The sequence below is a fragment of the Sciurus carolinensis genome, chromosome 3 (genome assembly GCF_902686445.1).
Source record: "Sciurus carolinensis chromosome 3, mSciCar1.2, whole genome shotgun sequence".
In the NCBI taxonomy this organism is placed as follows: domain Eukaryota; kingdom Metazoa; phylum Chordata; class Mammalia; order Rodentia; family Sciuridae; genus Sciurus; species Sciurus carolinensis.
Genome location: NC_062215.1, coordinates 52,823,430 through 52,839,213, shown reverse-complemented (window position 1 = coordinate 52,839,213; position 15,784 = coordinate 52,823,430). Strand labels below are relative to the sequence as shown.

At 36.2% G+C, this 15,784-nt stretch overlaps 2 pseudogenes; both read left to right on the top strand.

Moving 5' to 3' along the window:
* Positions 1-5,330: 5,330 nt before the first annotated feature.
* LOC124979339 (poly(A) polymerase alpha-like) lies at positions 5,331-7,456 on the top strand (annotated as a pseudogene).
* Positions 7,457-10,014: 2,558 nt separating this feature from the next.
* Positions 10,015-10,889, top strand: LOC124980803 (cleavage and polyadenylation specificity factor subunit 5-like; annotated as a pseudogene).
* Positions 10,890-15,784: the final 4,895 nt, after the last annotated feature.

Below are 15,784 nucleotides of genomic sequence, written 5' to 3'. Positions count from 1 at the left end.
TCCAATACTTTTCAAAGTATTCCATGAAATAGAAGAGGAGGGAACTCTCCCAAACTCATTCTATGAAACCAATATCACTCTGATACCTAAACTAGACAGAGACACATCGAGGAAAGAAAATTTTAGATCAATATCCTTAATGAACATCGACGCAAAAATTCTTAACAAAATTTTAGCAAATCGCATACAAAAACATATTAAAAAGATAGTGCACCATGATCAAGTGGGTTTCATCCCAGGGATGCAAGGTTGGTTCAACATGAGGAAATCAATAAATGTCATTCACCATATCAATAGACTTAAAGTCAAGAATCACATGATTATTTCAATAGATGCAGAGAAAGCATTTGATAAAATACAGCACCCCTTCATGCTCAAAACACTAGAAAAAATAGGGATAGTGGGAATGTTCCTTAACATTGTAAAGGCCGTCTACGCTAAGCCCATGGCTAATATCATTCTAAATGGTGAAAAACTGAAAGCATTCCCCCTAAAAACTGGAACAAGGCAGGGATGCCCTCTTTCACCACTCCTATTCAATATCATCCTTGAAACTCTAGCCAGAGCAATTAGACAGACCAAAGAAATTAAAGGGATATGAATAGGAAAAGAAGAACTCAAACTATCCCTATTTGCTGATGATATGATTATATACTTAGAGGAACCAGGAAATTCCACCAGAAAACTCTTAGAACTCATAAGTGAATTTAGTAAAGTAGTGGGATATAAGATCAATGCTCATAAATCTAATGCATTTTTATACATAAGTGATGAATCTTCAAAAAGAGAAGTTAGGAAAACTACCCCATTCACAATAGCCTCGAAAAAAATAAAATACTTGGGAATCAATCTCACAAAAGAGGTGAAAGACCTCTACAATGAGAACTACAGAACACTAAAGAAAGAAATTAAAGAACACCTTAGAAGTTGGAAAGATCTCCCATGTTTCTGGATAGGCAGAATTAATATTGTCAAAATGGCCATACTACCAAAAGTGCTATACAGATTCAATGCAATTCCAATTAAAATCCCAATGACGTGCCTTACAGAAATAGAACAAGCAATCATGAAATTCATCTGGAAGAATAAGAAACCCAGAATAGCTAAAGCAATCCTTCGCAGGAAAAATGAAGCAGGGGATATTGCAATACCAGAACTTCAACTACAAAGCAATAGTTGAACAAAAACGGCACAAAATAGGAACAAAAACGGCATGGTATTGGTACCAAAATAGACAGGTAGATCAATGGTACAGAATAGAGGACACGGACACAAACCCAAATAAATATAATTTTCTCATACTAGACAAAGGGGCCAAAAATATGCAATGGAGAAAAGATAGCCTCTTCAACAAATGGTGCTGGGAAAATTGGAAATCCATATGCAACAGAATGAAACTAAACCCATATCTCTCACCGTGCACGAAACTAAACTCAAAATGGATCAAGGACCTCGGAATCAAACCAGAGACCCTGCATCTTATAGAAGAAAAAGTAGGTCCAGATCTTCAACATGTCAGCTTAGGACCAGACTTCCTCAACAGGACTCCCATAGCACAAGAAATAAAAGCAAGAATCAACAACTGGGATAGATTCAAACTAAAAAGCTTTCTCTCAGCAAAGGAAACTGTCAGCAATGTGAAGAAAGAGCCTACAGAGTGGGAGAATATCTTTGCCAATCATACTTCAGATAGAGCACTAATCTCCAGAATCTATAAAGAACTCAAAAAACTCAACACCAAGACTACAAATAATCTAATCGACAAATGGTCTAAGGAAATGAACAGACACTTCACAGAAGAAGACCTACAAGCAATCAACAAACATATGGAAAAATGTTCAACATCTCTAGTAATAAGAGAAATGCAAATCAAAACCACCCTAAGATTCCATCTCACCCCAATTAGAATGGCGATTATCAAGAATACAAGCAACAACAGGTGTTGGCGAGGATGTGGGGAGAAAGGTACACTCATACATTGCTGGTGGGGTTGCAAATTAGTGCAGTCACTCTGGAAAGCAGTGTGGAGATTCCTTAGAAAACTTGGAATGGAACTACCATTTGACCCAGCAGTCCCACTCCTTGGCCTATACCCAAAGGACTTACAATCAGCATACTACAGAGATACAGCCACATCAATGTTCATTGCTGCTCAATTCACCATAGCCAAATTGTGGAACCAACCTAGATGCCCTTCAGTTGATGAATGGATAAAGAAACTGTGGCATATATATACAATGGAATATTACTCAGCCATAAAGAATGATAAAATTATGGCATTTGCAGGCAAATGAATGAAATTGGAGAATATCATGCTAAGTGAGATAAGCCAATCTCAAAAAACCAAAGGAAGAATGATCTCGCTGATAAGTGGATGATGACACATAATGGGGCGTGGGAGGGGTTAGTTTTAGGGTTAGAGTTAGGTTTAGGGAGGGGGACAAGAATGGGGGAAGGAAGGACTGTATAGAGGGAAAAGAGGGATGGGAGGGGTAGGGGGAAGGGAAAAATAACAGAATGAATCAACCAACATTACCCTATGTAAATTTATGATTACACAAATGGTATGCCTTTACTCCATGTACAAACAGAGAAACAACATGTATCCCATTTGTTTACAATTAAAAAAAAGGAAAAAAAAAAAGAGGGACAAACCACTGCCTCTAAATCCTTCTTTGTAATCATGCCCACATATAGACTACTCACATGTAGATTTCCTATTAAGTCAATTCTCCTTCCTATTTCTAGGAGAGGCTCAAATTGCCTTCAGAAGTCATGGTTAATTTACATTGTCCTACCTCTGGTCAGTCCTTTTTTCCTTAAAGGACATCTGCACTCTTGTAGGATCATGCAATTGCAAAGCTCCAGGTGGTGCCATTTGTATCATAGTCTATGTGTGTGGTATCCCCTGGAGTTTTGCAGCTTAGCAGTCATCTCTTAAAACTACAGTGAAAGCATCCTGAGTTTTGCACCCATCCTAATAGACTGAGAACTTTGATTTCAAGTTCTTCCTCTTCCTTTCATTTCATTTCATAGTAACCTAACAGCAGATCCTTTCTATTAGTTTCTGGTCCATATAGGGTACTCTATTCACACCCATAGGATTATCTCCAAATTTCTGCAAGGCTGCTAAGAGGTCTTAGTATGTTTGTTTCTTGAGAACATTTGCATTTACTTTCTTCTTCCTCCTCCTCTTGGTTTTTGTTTGATTTGATTTTTCTGGTTTTATTGGTGCATTATAGTTATACGCAACAGTGGGATTTGTTGGTACACGTTCATATATAAACACAATGCAACAATATAATTTGACCAATATCATTCGCCAGTACTTCCCCTCTCCATATCCTCCTACCTCCCCCTGGTCTCTTTCCTCTACTTAATGATCTCCCTTTGATTTTCATGAAATTCCCCTCTCCATCTTTCTTCTTCTTTTTCGTCTTTAGCTTCCACATATGAGAGAAAACATAATCCTTGACTTTCTGAATTTGGCTTATTTTGATTATCATAATGTTTCAAGTACAATCCATTTCCTGCAAATGACACAATTTTATTATTCATTATGACTGAACAAAACTCCATTATGTATATCCATTCTTCCATCGACAGGCATCTAGGGTGGTTCCATAGTTTGTCTATGGCAAATTTCGCCACTATAAACATGAATATGATGACTCTAACTCTTTAGGATAAATACAGAGGAGTTCTATAGCTGGGTCATAGAATGCTTCCATTCCTATCTTTAGAGGAACCTCCTCACTTATTCCATAGTGGTTTTACTAATTTGCAATGCCACCAACAGTGTAAAAGTGTTTAATTTTCTCCACATCCTCTCCAGCATTTATTATTGTTTGTATTATTGATGGATGCTATTCCAACTGGAGCAAGATGAAATTTCAGTGTAGTTTTGGTTTGCATTTCATTGATTGTGAATGATGTTGAATATTTTTCCGTGTATTAGTGGTCATTTGTATTTCTTCTTTTCAGAAGTATCTTGTTCAGTTAATTTTACAATTTATTAATTGGGTTATTTGTTTTATGGTGTTAACTTTTTTGAGTTCTTTATATATTCTGGATATTAGTTCTTTGTCAGAAGAATAGCTATCAAAGATTATCTCCCATTCTGTAGGTTCTATCTTCACTTTCTTAATTGTTTCCTTTGCTGTACAGAAGCTTTTTAATTTGATGCCATCTCATTTATTAACTTGGCATTCTTTCCTGAATTTTAGGTGTCCTATTGAGAAAGTCATTACCTATACCTACATGTTGGGATATTGATCCTACATTTTCTACTAGGAGTTGCATAGTTTCTGGTCTAATTCTGTGGTCTTTTATTCTTTTTGAGTTGGCTTTTGTGCAGGGTGGGAGATAAGGGTCTAATCTCATTCTTCTACATGAGAATAAAAATTTTTCCAGCACCATTTGTTTAAAAAGTTGTCTTTTTCCAAACATATTTTTGGCACCTTTGTCAAGGATCAGATGACTGTATCTGTGTGGGTCTGTCTCTGCATCTTCTGTCCTGTATCACTGTTTTATGTGTTCATATTATGCCAGTACCATGCAGTTTTTGCTACTATAGCTCTGTAGTCTAAATTTGAAGTCAGGTATTATAATTTCTCCACTATTGTTTTTTGGCTTAAATTTGCTTTGATTATTCTGTATTTTTTATTCTTTCAAATGAATTTTAGGATGTCTTTTCTCATTCTATGAGGAATGTGTTTTGTATTTTGATGGGGATTTCATTGAATTTTTGTATATTGCTTTTCGTAGTATGACCATTTAAACAATATTAATTCTGCCTATCCATGAACATGGGAAGTCTTTCCATCTTCTTGCATATTCTTCATTTTCTTTCTTCAATGTTCTATCATTTTTATTATGAAAATCTTTCATCTCCTTGGTTTGATTTATTCTTAGGCATTTTATTTTTTTGAGACTGTTATGAATGGGATTGTTTTTCTGATTTCTTTCCCAGCAGATTCATTATTGGTGTATAGGAAAACTGTTGATTTATGTATGTTGATTTTATAAGCTGCTACTTTTCTGAATTTGTTATTAGCTCTACCAGCATTTGGGTGGAACTTTTTGGACCTTCTAAGTATAGGATCATATCATCTGCAAACAGTGCTAATTTGACTTCTTCCTGGCCAAAGTTATTCCTTTCATTTTCATCTCTTGCCTATTTTTCTGGCTAGAATTTCTAGTACTATATTGAATAAGAGTTGTTAGAGCAATCATTCTTGTCTTGTTCTGAATTTAAAGGAAATGTTTTCAGTTTTTCCCCATTCACTACAGTGTTATTTTGGGGTTTGTTGTATATAGCCTTTATGATGATGAGGTAGGTTTCTTCTATCTCTAGTTTCCTCAGTATTTTTTATCATGAATGGGTGATAAATTTTTTCAAAAACTTTCTCTGAATCTGTTGAGTTGACTGTGTGATTTTTGTTCTTAATTCTATTTATATGGTGAATTAACATTTTTTATTTGCATATGTTAAACCATCCTTGCATCCCACCTTGGTCATGATGTGAAATCTTCTTAGTAGGTTATTGAATATGATACATTAATATTTTATTAAGGATTTTTACATTTAAATTCATTGGGGTGTGGATCTGTAGTTTTCTTTCCTTGATGTGTCTGTATCTGGTTTTGGTATGAGGGTGATAAATGGATTCTTAGAATTAATTTGGAAGTGTTCCATCCCTTACTATTTCATGGAATAATTTCTTCTTTAAAGGTCTGGTAGACTTTATTCAAATGCAATAGCATCAACTCTTGTACATTAAATTTTCTTGGTATTTTCTAAATGGGAATGGCCAAATTCAGTGCCACTGAAGCAGCCTGAAGAATACAATCATAATTTGCCTGTATGGGACCAACGGTAAATCCCAGTGATAGTTGCCATCTTATACCTATAATTACATCAGCATACCCACAGCAGAATTCCATGTACAACATATCCATTTTAACCTGAATGGTGGTCATGGTTGAAGTGTTTAAACAAAGTCTTGCTATCACAGATGGAATTTTTCTGAGTCAGTCAAAGTGGTCCAGACTTTTAAAACTGCAATCTTCTTTCAAAAGTACAAGTACTATATTGAACTTTTAGCAAGTGCACCAAGAGAAAAACAATGCCTAGAATGGGTGGGCTTGGTGGAATAAAAAAAATCTGAATGCTGGTTGAAGTTTGGAGAAGAATGAATAGATTACACTGGTTCATGAGAATCCCTAGCCATTTCTAGCACCCAAAGAAAATCCTGACAAGGAAGAATTTAGCACAATGTGGGTGATTGATTTACTTTTTTAAAAACCAGAAAACTCTGAAAATCTTAGTGTTAATCTTACATATGATATTCACTCCTTCATAGATACAGTTTATAGGCAAGCAATAAACAGCAAGATGTTTGAGGTGGATATGTAAATTGCTGTAATTCATGTAAAAATAAAGCAATTCCATCAACTACTACCTAATCATGTGCTTCAGAAAAAGAAAAAACTCAACAGAATAAGTCAGATCTGAATGATAGCTGCCTTGTCTTGTTTATGGACAGTGATAGCAACATGTCTGTGCCTTCACCTACTAATGTTTTAAAGATCAGTCCATTTGAAAGTTTTAACAGTTCTCAAGGCAGAAACTGTCCTGCTTCAGCTGTGACAGTAGTATTTGTGACCAACATAGAGGCTACTGAATTTTCTATGCCACAAGTAAATTCAGTGAAAGCTCAGGAGGTACATTGAGTGAAAGCATTCCTCACGCAGCCACACAACCAATAATTTCTCCACCACCGAAGCCTACAGTTTCCAGAGTTGTTTTCCCAACACATCTGATAAACCCATTATCTAGACCATTAGGAAATGTAACAACAAAAACACCTGACTCTATTGTTGGAGCCAAGAGGACATCATCACCTCATGAAGAAGAGTCGCACCCTACCCAGATGAGTGGACTTCAAGTCAATAGGATAGAGAAAGACAGTGGAATTAATCTGACCTCACTTTCCTATGTACATATATGAATATACCACAGTGAATCTTAACATCATGTATATCCACAAGACATTAATTTTAGAAATTGAAAGTAAACACATCAGTGGAATAGAGGGAAGGGAATATGGGAGGATAGAGGAGAGGGAAAAGTACTGGGGCCTGAATTAAAACAGATTATATTCCATGCTTTTAAAATTATGTCAAAAATGAATCCTATTATCATTTATAACTAAAAAGAACCAATAAAAAAGAAAGTTTCCCAAAAAAAAACAAACAGAAGAGGATGAAACAAGCGAAGCTGCTGTCTTGATTTGAGTGGATGTGATAAAATAGAAACAAAGGAAGAACTCAATACAGAGACAGTACAACTCAATCCAGAGCTATTCAGGCAGCCACTTTTCTGTTGGCCTTGAAGAAAACGCCCAGTACAGAGCTTTCTGGTATCCTACTCCACAAATCCTGTTCCCATTAACAGGAATTCAATAAATCAGGTTGAATTGGTAAAAACAACCTCAAGGATCCACAAACAATATTTGTCAACTCAACTTGTCTTAAAATGCTAAAAATAAAGGGCTCAAGATTAGACATGACTGAAAATGGATGTAGGTTTTACTGGTGAACTCCCTTACTGGGCTAATCAGCATTTAATCAGAAGCCCAGCTTAGTATGAAAAGCCAGGAATATTATTATTGTTGTGTTAGCAACAGTTGCATTAACTATTTCCAAAAAATTTACTGCTTATAAATATGAAAAAAACCCTCAAGGTATATTTGTATCCATAATTGACATCTGGATTAGATTTATGTTTGATGCATTGTTTGGGAAATTTGCAGTACAAATTGGCATAAGAATTCCCTATTCTGATGATGCACTTTTATGTATTTTTTATTAGAAAGTAGAACTATTTTATATTTTCAGCTTGATGGATTTTAATTTTTTCCTTAAGAATTTCCTTTACAATTAGTCTTCACATTGGATGTCATGGTACAGTGGTGTACTACTGCACTTCAGAGAAACTACAAGAGTACATCTACTTTAGTCCCTATGAGGTAGCTAAAGCCTTCAAATGAAATGTCAACTCTAAGGTGTACATTTGATGTTAAAGTAATTATTTGGAAACACTTGGTTTTGATGGCATAATGTTTAAGAAATGATATATTGGTTTTATTTATAGAATTGTTTTATGGTGCTAACAAATATATTTCTTTGTGCTTACTGAAACTCTGTATTCTTTTGCATTCACTCTGTTGTCTTCAAAGCAAATTTTAAAAACTTTTTGAGTTTCACTTCTTTTCTTTTTTTTTCTTCAGCTTGTATGCACAAAGTGGGTGTATGGAACATTGCTGAAGTGAACCAAACAACTCCCATTTTGCTTTCTGACCCCATTTTGTGAAACTTATAAAAAAACATGTTGTTTGCTGTGATAGATCAAAACAAAATGTGTGTGTAGCGTTAAGATAAGTAAAGTCACGAGCAGTGACGCACACAGTGACTATGCAGTCACTGAGAAAAACATTTGGCAGTTTGTTTACACCAAATTTACATTCGTTTTAATGGTAAAACTGGTAAAAATATTTACTAGATGAATTTGCAGAATTCAGGACTTGAAAAACAAATGAGGTAATGTGTGAACTTGTTTTGATGTGACTATATAAACTGCAGACTGATCAGGAGCGAGCGGGCAGTACTCCACTGACAGAGTCTGTCACTATGTCCCGCTGACAAGTGACAAGATAGTGCTCCCCAGCTCGAGGCCCCTGGTCGCTGCATGCTGTTACTCCGATGACTGATTGCCGTTTGCTGTGAACCAAGCATCAATAAAACCCCATCTGAGGACCAACAACCGGCTACGTGAGTGTTATCTTATTCCTACCCGGTTCCCGATCCAGTACAGGCCGCAAGTGTTACGACGTGCTCGTGACAGTGGGGCTTATTTCACAAAAACAAAATGCCCATATATTCTTAAGTCATGATGAGAAACCGGTAACCCTGTGGTTATGTGGCATAGAACACTAAACATTCATCCTGTGGCTAAAATTTTAAGGTGACTACAAGAAATGCCTGTGAAATATGACTTCTATCTTGGATGATCATTTGATCTCTAAATAAGACAAATTTTGTACACTCCACAAAACTCTCCTATTCTTGTTGATAGTAAACTGATTTTCCATCTTAAACATACGGGCAAAGGCATTTTCTTCAAGATTTTTAACTAATTTTTATTTTAGCTGGTTTATCAAAATTTGTCAGTAAATTTTACATACAAAAGCATTTTGGAAATCAATTTTAGCAAACACTTGACATCTGGTCAGTCAGCTTTATACTCCTTTTTTATTTTGTTTCATTCTATCAAAGGATGAGGAACTCTGTATATATTCAAAAGATCTAAAATCAGCATACTATAGGGACACAGCCACATCAATGTTTGCAGCAGCACAATTCACAATAGACAGACTATAAAACCAAACTAGATGAATGGCATATATACACAATGGAGTTTTATTCAACCATGATAAACAATGGAATTATGTCATTTGCTGGCAAATGGATGGAACTGGAGACTATAATGCTAAGTGAAATAAGTCAGGCTCAGAAAGTCAAGAGGCGAATATTTTCTCTGATATGGACAAGCTAGTAAAAAGTTAGGGGAGAATGAGAGCGAAAAGAGATGGGGGGAATTCCATCAAAATAAAAGAAAGATCAGGGGAACATAAGAAGGGGATCGAGGGGAGGGAGGAGGGAGGGTATAAAGGAGAAACATTGTAATGAATTCAACCCAACTTTCCAATGTACATTTATGAATATGCTACAGTGAACCTCACCATTATGTATATCCACAGTACACTAATTTTTAAAAAATGTAAATAAGCGAGCCCGGATTCACTTCCGGCGTGCGTTCGCCTTCGGTTGCGCTCTCCTGTTCGGGGCGGGCGGTGGCTGCTGAGCGGGACTCGGATAACCGCTGCCCTCACGGGAAGGTCTCCTCTGACTCCCGCTCTCTTCTCCCCGCCATCTCCGGAGCTCGCCAGCATGTCGGGGGTTCCACCCAATCGTTCGCAGACGGGCTGGCCCCGGGGGGTCACCCAGTTCGGCAACAAGTAAATCCAGCAGACCAAGCCCCTCACCCTGGAGCGCACCATCAACCTGGACCCTCTTACCAATTATACTTTTGGTACAAAAGAGCCCCTCTATGAGAAGGACAGCTCTGTTGCAGCCAGATTTCAGCGCATGAGGGAGGAATTTGATAAAATTGGAATGAGAAGGACTGTAGAAGGGGTTTTGATTGTAATGAGCACCGGCTACCCCATGTGTTACTGCTACAGCTGGGAACAACTTTCTTCAAATTACCTGGTGGTGAACTTAACCCAGGAGAAGATGAAGTTGAAGGACTAAAACGCTTAATGACAGAGATACTGGGTCGTCAAGATGGAGTCCTGCAAGATTGGGTCATTGATGACTGCATTGGTAACTGGTGGAGGCCAAATTTTGAACCTCCTCAGTATCCATATATTCCAGCACACATTACGAAGCCTAAGGAACATAAGAAGTTGTTTCTGGTTCAACTTCAAGAGAAAGCGTTGTTTGCAGTCCCTAAAAATTATAAGCTGGTAGCTGCACCATTGTTTGAGTTATATGACAATGCACCAGGATATGGACCCACCATTTCTAGTCTCCCTCAGCTGTTGAGCAGGTTCAATTTTATATACAACTGAACATCTGCAGCAGAGGAGAAGAAAAAGAAACCGTCTCTGTGAGCACAGCTATACACAGTGTAGAAGAATAAATGTCTTAGTAAAGTGTTTTTTGGTTTTATCCCTTTCCCAATCCCTAAATTGTCGCCTACTTTCTATTGTTTGAATAGTAAAGTTCATATGAGGAACTAGAGAGTGGTGTAAACAAATGTGATAGTATTTATTTACTTTTGGTTCTACTCGTGCATTTTTGTACAGCATTAAAGAAAGCAAACTTCTATTTGTATTCTTTTTTTAATTTCTCATTAAACTTTCAAAATCTCTTAAGTTGAGGATTGTTCTTCCCCTCCTTTAGGCTGGTGAATGTTAAAACAGTGGCAGTTTAGATCAGTTGGGTTTATGGGACCCTTGTTCCAATACCATTTTGGGGCACATACTCCAAACCCATTAGGATATATGTGATGAGGATCTTTCATTACTTTTGGGAACTATATTTGTCTGAGTCCAAGGTGCAATTCCTGTACCACATTTTACTGAGTTCTGTTACTGAGAACTCCCAGGATATTAACTCACCAGTATGCTTTACAGCCATCTAGGTTTTAGTAACAACAGACTTTAAACATATGGGAAACCATTAAAATCAGCTAGGTTAGCAAAGTCATAGGAATTGGTACAAAAAGAGACCCTTTTAGATAGAGCTCATGTAGTATTATTTCTTCATACAGTGGGATTATTGATTATTTGTAGTATTGTGAAATTGTTTTTTAATTATCCTTAGAGCCATGGTAATACTATTAGGTTATGAAGTCTTAGCTTGCAAAGTTATCTCAACTAACTTGAGTTTATATCCATAGAGATGGAAACTTGGTTTTGCAAGTGACAAAAGCCTTTAAAAATATTTTTTTTTTGGAATAATCGAAATCAGCTGAACTCTAGGGGCAGGATAGAAGAAAAATTTTGTCAGGATAAGAGACAAGTACCATATTTTAAAAGGTTTGGTAAGTTTCTGATAGGTAGAAATGAACTTCTGATTAGTTCCTATATTTTTATGGTACTGATCACAAGGCTGGTATTCTGACTATGGAGTGGTCAAAGATATGTCATATTCTTCCCTATTTAGACCTGATTGGGCCAAGAGTGGCTGAGGAATTGTAAATATTCACATTTATTTAATTGGAGTCATTTCAAATCTTCACATGGTTGTGAAGTAGTGACTATACCTGTGCTCATGTTTGTAATAGGAGAGCACCAGTCTCCCTGACCAAGAGTGACAAGTCATTTCCTTTGAAAAAGCCACTGATCTTGTGAATAGTCCTCTTCCCTCAGGGGTTAACAGTCTTATCCCTCTGATTTATGTTAGCCTATTTCTAATGTAGTATAGTTTTATTGGTTAGAGTCCTTCAGTTGATCCTTCACGTTGAGGGATGCAGATGGGTTGATCCAGCTCACTTTCCATGATTGCTTTGGCATCTTAAAGACAACATTTCAGATGTTAGCTATTGCAATACCAGGAGGGTGGTGATTGAAACATGCTGTCAGTTTAAGGAGTGTTTGAGTTAAAGTCATCTGATTCAAGGCCAGTTACTGCCCTTTGTAACTCAAACTTCGACCTAGAAAGTCTTGGTCACTTTTTCCCAATACAAATGCCTGAGCCAGTCATCTATACCCCAGAATCTAGTGAGCAAAACCTTTGATTTAAATTGGCTGTGTTATTGACCTCGGGATGTAAGAGATCTAGTTCATACTGCACAAACACCAACTAAAACTTGGATCCTGGTGGACATAGAACTAGGGGGATTAAAATTTGGTTTGTTCCTCTTAAGCCTTAGAAGAGGATGTGGGCACTGATTAAGATCTTCTGATACATAATTTCTTACCACACTCCTTCAGGAACTAACAGTCTTAAAATTAGCATTCCAATGATCTTCACACTAAATATTGGATAGGTTTTAAGCTCTTGATTAATAGGCATATTTTTGAGTGCTTACTATGTCCCAGGTTTGTCTACAAATGAAAGCCCACTTTTGCAATTGCATAACCACGATTTATGCCATCTTATTTTTAATGAGTAATCCAAGTAGAAGTAGAGGGGAGGAACTTTTTAGTTTAGTTTTAGTTTTAGTTTGAAGTCATATTTAGTATTGACATCCCTTTGGAGGAAAGTGAAATTTCCTTTTTCCACTTCAGTGAGGAGGAAATTATGCCATTTTAAGCATTTAAATTTTTTTCCTCTTTAAAAAAAAGTAGGCAATGCTTAAAATGGCACAATTCTGTCCATAATTTGTACTACTAACAGTATATTTCAGAGATTTTAATTACAATTTCTCATTATAACCATCAGCTTACAGTTTCCTTTCTTAAATGATGTGACACTTATGTCCTCAGCTTTATCAGCTACCTACTCAGTCACTTGAGATAAAATGCTTGGAGTAGCTTTTCCATATTTTAGTTCCTCAAACTTAAAGTTTTTACTAGTATGTTTGGAACAATGTGTGCTGATTGCTAAGACTGCTGCAGAGAATTTGTTGCATTGCCAAAAATGGCTTAGTGGGTTTTGACTATAATATAAGTCAGCTTCTGTAATGTAAGATTTGATGTTCCCATACTTGTTTCACTTGTTTTCACATCATTTATTGTTTGGGTGAGACTCATTTCAAGGGGTTTGTTTTTGTTATTTAATTATATAATGAGCCAGGCAGATTCCCAGTCAATCTGGAGGCTGAAGCAGGTTTGCAAGTTCAAGGCTAGCCTCAGCAACTTAGCAAGACTCTGTCACAAAATAAAAAATTGAAAGTATCAGAGATATAGCTCAGTGGTGAAACACCCCTGGATTCAATCCCTAGTACCAGAAAAAGAAAAAGAAAGAAAAAGAAAAGATATGTGTAATGAGAACCAATGAATAATACTGTGATTTGACTTGAGCCATGCTTTTATTTTTTCGCCCTTTCTGTGCTGGGGACTGAACCCAGGTCTTTGCCCATGTTAGGCAAGTGCTCTATTACTGAGCTACATTCCTAGCCCTAAATTTCTATCATTTTTTTGTTTTGTCTTGCAAAATGCTGGGGATTGAACCCACGGCCTCAACCAAGCACTGTAACACTGAGTTATATTACCAACCCCATAAGCTGCATTTTAATATTAGCTCATAATTATCAATCCTGTTTTGTGAAAAGAAACTAAGACCTACAAGTCTAAATTAAGCCAGTTTAGGTGTACTTTTTAATCCTAGGAATTGTTAAGAATAGAGGTAAATTGGGAAAGTATGTTAACAGCCAAGTGTAGATTCACACCTATAATCTCAGTGACTTGGGAGGCCGAGGGAGAAGGATCCTGAAACCTTTGGCTGGGAGTGGAGCTTGGTTGTAGAGCACTTGCCCAGCATGCGTGAGGCCCTCAGTTCAATCCCCAGCACCACAAAACAGAACAAAGGACAAGAACTTTTGTTTACTGTATTCTTGTCATGGTATACAAGTACCATTTATAGGTTGGCTTTGAGAATTTTTCTGATATTGTTTATAGGAAATGTATAAAAGAAATGGTTTGAAGTTTTGGTTATATTTTTATATTCATAAAGCAAGAGTTTGATTAAAATGGTCGCTGTTCTTTTTTATTTCATTGTTATTTCAATAAAAACATTTAAAACAGAAAAAAATGTAAATAAATAGATCAGTAGAGTGGAGAAAGGGAGTCAAGGGGAGGGAGGAGGGCAAGAGTATGTGCAAATACTGTCTACTTAATTGGAGCAAACTATACTCCATGCATTTATAATTATGTCAAAATAAATCTTAATGTTATTCATACTATTATGAAACACTAAAAAAAGTAAAGAACAAATAAAAACAGAACAAAAAATATTAGGAACTTCCTTTAAAGAAAATAATTTCTCATAATTGAGCAGCAGAACATTCACCTTTTTGAATTATAAGGGATGCCAGATGTTTGCAAACTTACTGTGTCTTAATTTGGACAAAGCAAACCTGAGATTCTTCTGCTGAGTATGGTCTATGAATCCTCTCTTGTGTTCCATTCTGTCATCTGTGCATTTTTCATGCTAAACTGCAGTTACTTAAACTCTTCCCCTATCTTTCTAAATTCATTTTCCAAAGTTGGAGTGTTTTCTTTCCACCTTTAGGCTATGCATTAATTGAGACATTCTTTTCGCCATGACTTTATAATGTCTAGTATACAATATTTTTACTTTTCACATTTTTGTTCTACATAGTTACTTTCCCTTCCTCCCATCACCTAAGGAAAAAAATCATGGTCAACTAGCAGGTGAAGTGTACAAGGAGTCCGTGTGTTTTGTGCAGTTTCAGAGTTAGATTGAGATTTCCAGGCACAGGCTTAGTCTCATCATTTTATTTGCACATTGGAGGAAATTTCAGTTTATTAAATATTTCATGTAACTGCATCCAAGTTTTGCCAAGCTGGAAACTAGGACCTTTTCTGTGTAGTTACTTTTTAATTCTAATTTTCATAACCTGGAGATCAGACTTTTGCTTTTGCATGATGTATGTAGTGTCTCATGATTGGAGTTTGCTTTGTTTTATAGTACCTGTACATCTTATATTTTTCAAGAGCTATTTTGTAAACAGACAATATATTTCTCCATTGAAAACACAACGTAAAAATCTTAAAAAGCAGAACAATCCCCCCCCCACCCCAAAATAAAGATCTGGTAGAATTCAGCTGAGAATCCATCTGGTCCTAGGCTTTTTCTTGTTGGAAGGCTTCCTACTACTGCTTCTATCTCATTGATAGTTACTGGTTTGTTTAGGTTTTCTATGTCCTCTGGATTCAATTTTGGAAAATCATCTGTGTCTAAAAATGTATTCATTTCTTCTAGGTTTTCCGATTTATTGGAGTAAAAGTTTTCAAAGCAGTCTCTAGTGATATTCTGGATTTCAGTGATATTTGTGGTGATTTCTCCTTTTTCACTTCTAATTTTATTAACTTGGGTCTTTTCTCTATTTCTTTTCATTAGTTTGGCTAAGGATCTATCAATCTTGTTTATCTATTCAAAGAACCATCTCTTTGTTTTTTGATCCTTTGTATTATTATTTTTTTTAATTCTCAATTTTGGTTTTGACTCTGATATTATTTCCTTC